This window comes from Hippichthys cyanospilos, chromosome 19 (assembly GCF_059441005.1).
Source record: "Hippichthys cyanospilos isolate Australia breed blue-spotted pipefish chromosome 19, RoL_Hcya_1.0, whole genome shotgun sequence".
Classification (NCBI taxonomy): domain Eukaryota; kingdom Metazoa; phylum Chordata; class Actinopteri; order Syngnathiformes; family Syngnathidae; genus Hippichthys; species Hippichthys cyanospilos.
The window spans coordinates 8,236,752-8,244,186 of record NC_142387.1 but is presented as its reverse complement, the minus strand read 5'-3'; positions in this window follow the sequence as shown (position 1 = coordinate 8,244,186).

Genomic DNA, 7,435 nt, shown 5'->3' with positions numbered 1-7,435 from the left:
ATCCAATAAACCATAATTGTTAATTGTTTTTAGTAAGGTCTCTGGATATAATCTGGAAAAATAAAAATATGTTATCCGAAATAAAATGAAGTACCGTAATGTTGTTATTTTAATAAAACACACCATGTGTTATAATTGGAGAGCCATGATCTACTGTATGTAACCACTAAAATCGGGTGTAGAACTATCATCACGTTTTTGTAAAACTCAATCAAATTGAAGTGTGTGTGTGAGTGTGTGTGTGTGTGTGTGTGGTGGGTGGGTGACTTATAAATCAGGTCAATTTGGAGAAATATGGTAAAGTTTTTCAAGAATACACAACCAACAACATTGTATATTTCAACACAAAAAAATGTCTAACTACTGTACGCTAGCTTAATGCTTATCAAATGGAAATCTGCAAAGATGCTACAAAAATTATAAACTTGATATGCTAGAACTCAGTGCTGCTTATGTTGGTACTCCACAAGAGATGCACACATCTAAATTCTTACTTTCCTGTGTAATGCGGAAACCACACAAAAATCTGCGATAGCAGGGGTGTGAACAATAAACTGTGCTATAGCGGGGCTTCCCTGTATTCAGTTTTAATTCATCACGATAGAATGTGGACAATTTCCTGTCATCCATTCAGCACCCAGAAGTTTGTCTCTCATGCTCCACAAGTGGACCAAAGCATACCAATGTACCACCCAAACAAAGGGCTATTGAACAGTGGGACTATGGCCCCTTTACAAAGAAACAGCAATAAAATGTGTACTGTACCAAAGGGAAGTAAACATTTCACTTACTTGCTCTTGGGTTGGATTTGCACTCATTTTCTTTCATGTGGCATGAAAAGAGAATCGGACATTCTCAGAATGAGACTTTCTTTCTTAGAAATTGATCAAAATTGGATCGGATTCAGATGTATGAGAAAGCAATAGCGATTTACAGTATATTTCATTCTTTATATCGGTTAGGTTGACCTCATTTAGTGGCTTGTGTAGATGGTGGCAGCGCTGGAAAAACACGATCAAACAAAGCCCAAACACCTTATTATCCGCACCATATGCAGTATTTACACAGTTCTTGCTCACATTCTATTGTTCCTGTCCTAAACACACCTGCAATTCCTTCCTTCCTGCGCCGAGTTTCCCACAAATCCAATCGGACGAGCTGAAAGGGAGAATCAGAGTGATGTAATTATTTCTCCAGGTTCCCAGGATACACTGAAAAGAAAACAGAAGGGGGAAGGGGGCGGGATTCAGGACCATGGCTAAAAAGCAAAGCCAGTTTCGGTGCTTTTTAAAAAAGGCGGCCAGGGTGTAAAGCGATTCCGGATTATCCTGATACATGATTTAATGGCACATTCTCCATTGGTTCGGCCCCTTGAGCTTTAAGCAGGATGTATGCGTGAAGGCTTGTCCAGCACTGCAAACAAATACAGTTTTTTTCTAGGCAGCTTTGAAAAATGTACTTATTTCAATCTATATTAGCAACCTGTATGTTTTTAATGACAGATGTTAGAATATTTCTGGGGTACGGGAAATATAATACATTCCAAAGGAGGAAGTAAAAATTTCTCATGAAATCTGATACAGGAGCTGTAACATTCTGCCTTTGCCAAGATATAAATATTTAATGTTTGTCAAACCCTAATTTATTGGATTGGTTGATTGAAATAAAAAGAGCGTGTTTACTGCTTTCCTCACTTTTGAACTTTTTATGCCAAAAAAACTCCAATCATTTTTGAACGATTATTCAACTTCATGAAGGCATTGCTTGGGAAGCTTAAAAACGTATTAGCAGTTGAAAGCTATTTTGCTTGCGATGCTTTTATTATATTTCCTTTCCTACTGCATTGCAGCTGAGAAATGCGTGTAACCAAGTTAAACTTGAAATTATTTGTTTGTATTTGTCCTTGTGGTCACTGTGGAAAAAAAAAAAAAAACACTCACTCTGGAGAGGATGCAGATGAGTACTCTTTGATTACTTTTGAGTGGTATTAAGTGCTTTTTCACAAATAACCTTCCTCGACTTTGTTTCAAGCGAGCTGGAGTGTCTTGGGATTCATCTGCGACTGAAACACAATGGTTTTATGTCACATGATTGGCCACATGCTCAACTTGGACACAGTCCATGATGATCCAGGAAAAAAAGTGGAGGTTCTTGGTCTCATGTTTCAAAATGCGAGAAATCAGAGAACATCACAAGGCCTGGCAAGGATTGGCTTTGGACATGGTTAGCTCTTTTTGATGGCTATTTATTCAAAAAGAGGGACTTCTCTCAAGGGGTATTTATAAAATACTCAAAGAAGTACTTTTAAAAATTAATGCCAAGCTAATGATGTTAATATTTTGATCGTAAGTATTGTTACAAATCAAAAATTAGACAAGGCACATCAGTTATGCAATTATTATGCCTCCAGCATTTTATTGTTTTTATCTTTCAGTATTCACATTAATTAAATTTTACACGTGTAAGAGCGTTAAAGGGGATTTATGGATGTTTTAATAGCTTGAAAACAAAATGTTCAATCCCTAAGGGGTCTGCCCACCATCAAATGTGAAACTTTATAAGCGAGTAAATATTTTTCTATCTGCCTATTTCTAAAAATGTGTTAGTAACAGCGAGGCATTTCTGCCTCGCTGTTACTAACAATGCAACTAATTTACATTATGACCACCCACACACTGAGTTTTTCCTCTTATGATATGACCAGTTACAGCTGGGCTGGAGCAAATATCTGCTATGTTGCTTAAACTGTTGTCAGAGCACAACAGAGACGCCTCTAAATTTTGCTACAAAGTTCACAAGAGTTTAGCTGCCACAGGAAGTAAATATAAGAAACTTACAAAGCATTTTTGTAAATGCTTTGTCTAATTTCAATTAATCTCCAAAGTTAATCCTTTAACTTTGACAGGGATGTCCAATTTTGGATTTCTACAAAAACAACTTCCTTAAGGTCTCCATTTTCACCTCTCAGCAGTCAAAAGCGTCAAAGTGCATGAAAATGAATCATTAGTAGACAATGTGCACCACTGAGATGAATATGAATGTGCCCAAACCTTGGTGTATCTCAAACAGGGTATTTCAACTTGGCAGCGTTCAATATGCAGCACTTAATACATTTTTGAGCAACCTCCATTTATTTTATGCAATTTCAAAGGGAATTAAGTGTAGAATTGGAATATATCAATAACTCAATTTTCATTTTCTGAGACATAAGCCGCATTCTGTGCGTGTATTTGTGCGTGTGTGTGTGTATATATATATATATATATATATATATATATATATATATATATATATATATATATATATATATATATATATATATATATATATACATATATTTATATATGTGTGTGTGTGTGTGTGTATATTTGACAGAATTGAAGAATTGAAGTTGTGGATGTGCGCAGAAAACACACATCGCACAGTCACAGGAAGTAGAGAAAAGTATTGTCAATATAAAGCGGTCTTTCCTCCTTAGAATGATGAGAAAAGCATTGACTAATTTGAATGTATGCAAACTAAAAGGATTCCTTTTGTCTTGTGAGGGCTTTTTGTCTTTTTGCCCATTAGTGCTTAGTTGACAGAGTCCTGGACTAAGCTGAAGAAGAATGTGAGTACTGTCCCAGGCATGGCATAGTCCCAAAAAAGGAGGGGGTGCAAATGGGGTGCACAAGAGGACACACATTCACGCTTCGCCCCCCAACTCACCAGCCTCACTCCCTCCCGTCGGGTTTTCTCAGCAATACTGCAAAGTCCACCGAAGTGAATACAGTATGTAATCTTTTCAATGAACTGGGGAAAATGGTTCGGTGATATTTTTTTTCTATTTCGCTCGCATCCTCCTCTCCCAGCATTGATAAATCTTTGTTTCATTCCCCCGACAGCTTGTTCACTTACTTTGGGTTTGACGTTCATTTGTAACAACTTCAAAACACACTGGCACGGAATACACAGATGTTAGTCATGAAATATTTATCCAATGAATCGCAACCTGAATTCGGCGCTTGTCTTGTGAGCTTAGCTAACATATGTATTATTATTATTAATGATGGACGACAATATTTTTTGTCAGCTCTGTGTTGATGTGTAAAATAGCCGTATGACTGCTTTTTACTTATCATTTCTGCAAAAGCGCAGAGCCGATGATGAACGATTGGAGGCGGTTTAAAAACAGCAAGCTCAGGTCTCCTTTCACTGGCGCTTCATCTGAAATCCATCTTTATCTGCTCTCCAATGGTGATGACCGGCCATTTTAAAGATACTCGGGCTGTCTACAGAGACAGAGCCAGGAGTATTTGAGCCTGAGCCCGGATCCTTTTCTCTCCCACTGCTTTGACACATAAATAAAAGAGAGTAATCATGCTTGGTGGCTGCCTTTGCTGCATGCTAATTTGCGTTAAAGTGCCCTTTAACCAAAGCACCAAATCAAAAGGACAAACATTTGGCACCTAACAATTTGTCCGGCGCTGTCACCGTTCATAACTTGGTCAGTACCGCCTCATTTTGTTTTCTTGAATACAAAACCGATAACGCCCGATAATGTGAGGTAAACGTGACAAAACTCCAGGCATCCGAAAAAGAATAAATCCAGCATGCTTTGTCCTGATTTGTTTTATATCAAGCATAAGACTTTTCTTATTAAGTGGTGAATAAAACAGCAGTGGTGGGAAATTCTGAGGGTGAGATTAATTGGCATGCAAGCGGAGTAACAGCCCACAGTCTGCCGATCACAAGACTAGCCAAGCATGACAAGCATAGCCTATCTTCTACTTTTCATTAGGCCACGGATGGGGCCAGCCACAAGCTTTATGCTAAACAGGGTTGATATGGCTGTCTCCGTCTCCCAAAGACCTTTACACCCTCAAAACAATACGACAGGAAATATACACACTAAACCCGAACAACGTCAACAAATAAGATGGTGGTTACTTGAAGCAAACAAAAGGAGCGCGTCTTCGGAAATGAGGGGGAAGATTCAGAAGTCCCCCATTGATGTGAATAACTGTCTGCAAATGATTAACTAGGCTTGATTCTGGGAGCGCCTTTTCAATTTTCAAAATGTACGTAGAGGGAATAATGAGTAATACGCTGCTCTCCAAAAGCATTAAAACAGTGATGCCGACCCCTCCATTTTATCTGGTCTACAGTAAGTTAGACTTGTACGGCATAGGAATTAATCGCTGAATCCAGAAGAGTTCCCCTTTGGTAAACAGTTGTAAGGCTGGCCAAGAAATCAAATTCATTCAATTAATATGTCATTTTAAAATCAAATATTTAAAAATCAACTCAATTGTGAAATGCAGGTTTTGCAAAAGTGGTAGAATGCAGAATGACTGGTTTAGAAGTAATGTTTGTTCACTAACTTATTAAGTTGCTCTGTGCCAGCATTTTTCCTACTGTCCTTTACTCTAACAAAAGTTATTTAAAAAAATAAATAAATTGTTAACACCTTATCAAGTTTGAAACTGTTGCCCTCTGGAGTTACTGTATAGGTCAAGTTAGGTCAAGTTTATTTGAACAGCCCTGAATCGCAACAGTCTCAAAGGGCTTCACAGGTAAAAAAATAAGTCATACAGAACATCATAAATAAGCAACAGCATCCCCTGAACAAAGCTTCCAGAAAGGGAAGGAAAAACTCAAAAACCCCGGCTGGGAAAAATAAGAAACTGTCAGAAGGGACCGCAGGGGGGAGGAGCCCATTTCAGCCTCAATAAAGCCGGACAAACGGACTCAGAGACAGCTATTCCCCCAAAGCTATGAACACTCTGAATAATAACAAAACTTATTGAAAATTATAATTGCTCTTTGAAACCATGATTTTTATGCCATAATAATTATTATATTTATTTTAGGATGCAACAATCATGCTCACAATTTCCATTTGTACCAGCTATAAAGCGACAAAGTATTCTATTCTATTCTATTCTATTCTATTCTACAACACTAGTATTGAATGTCTGGACTCATAAAAGACATGTAAAAATATGTATTTGACATTTAAGTAGATTTTGCACAAACTATAATTGTTAAGTTTACATTTAAACTGATCAGTATACATTATCGTAGTCTGAATATTTTCCATAAGGGTAATCGGTCAATAAATAAATTGGGAGGGGGCATACAACCCAGCCCTAAAATGTAGATGAATCTTGTAGTATAATTACTGTACACTAAATATACTAAGTAAAACACAAACAAAACTGCGTGCTTTACTTTCATTATGCTAATCTAATAAACATGGCGTTTCAATAAAAGATTGTCTTATTTACTTAGTCTTATTTACTTAGTTGATTGATTAAATTCTTTCAGAATAATTCTGTTTAGGATGAAAGACACACACAGTATGAGAAAGAGCCGACTTACAGTCCCCTGGTTTGGAAACAGGTGTGCACAGATATTACAAGAGCACTACTGTAAATGACACATGTTGTATTTCACAGCAGGCAGCTCCCAAATATGCATTCCAGACATCTTGGGGTTGTGTAAATATATGTGACACCATTGGCAGGCAAAAGACTACATACTTAGGCTTAAACAGGGGGGTGCAGCACTCCCAAGTATGTGGTGTCTATTTCCTTCGACCATCTCCAAAAGTGATCTTGAGATCAAATCGCAATGTGTGCTGATGAAGTTTACCCCTGTTAACTCATTCACTGCCATTGACGGATATAGACGTCCATTTAAACTGTGCAGAAATGAACAGTTGATACCAGGCTGTTCTATTGAAAATGTTCTGGGTTGAGCTTTTTGTATGGGTATGTAATAAGCAACCATTGATTTTCAACACACCCCGATTGATCATTGTGGATTTTTATTACATCTTTTTACAGAAAATGTTTTTGAGGTTTATACAAAGACTTGTGCCATAACTATGTTTTAAAAATACCGCAAAATTGATAGCCCTCTTTTTCTTGGTGAAGGAAGGTAAGGAGCTTGGAAAATGCGCAAAAGACTTGTATCTTCTCCTGGTGGATACGAATGATCTCAGCTCTATAGCCATCAGCATAGGGACTTGCTTTATGGATATCGTCTCTCCACCGAGCAGACACCTCCAGTTCATCATAGGATGCTTTTTCATTGGCTCTTAATGGCCAAGAGGCACATAAAGAGAGAAGAGGGAAGGCAGGGATCTTGTCTCCCCCACTATTCTCCTCTCCCCAAGTGTCTCTTCAAAATGACTAAAGAATGCTGAGGGTTTGAATTTAAAGTCTGCGTGCCATGTTATTTCTAAAGTCAAGATTAAAGCTACCATTATACAGCCAATGGAAGAGCAGATTTTGCCCTACATCCAAAAAATAGCTTTCGTGCTTCGTTTTTCGTAGTTTGCCTATTCTGGACATTGGCAAACAGCTCCAAAAAGCCAATTGTCAGGACAATATTTTGACATCGGACCAGCGCTTTAACGACAGCAATTCTGCCAGATTGTATTTTTCAG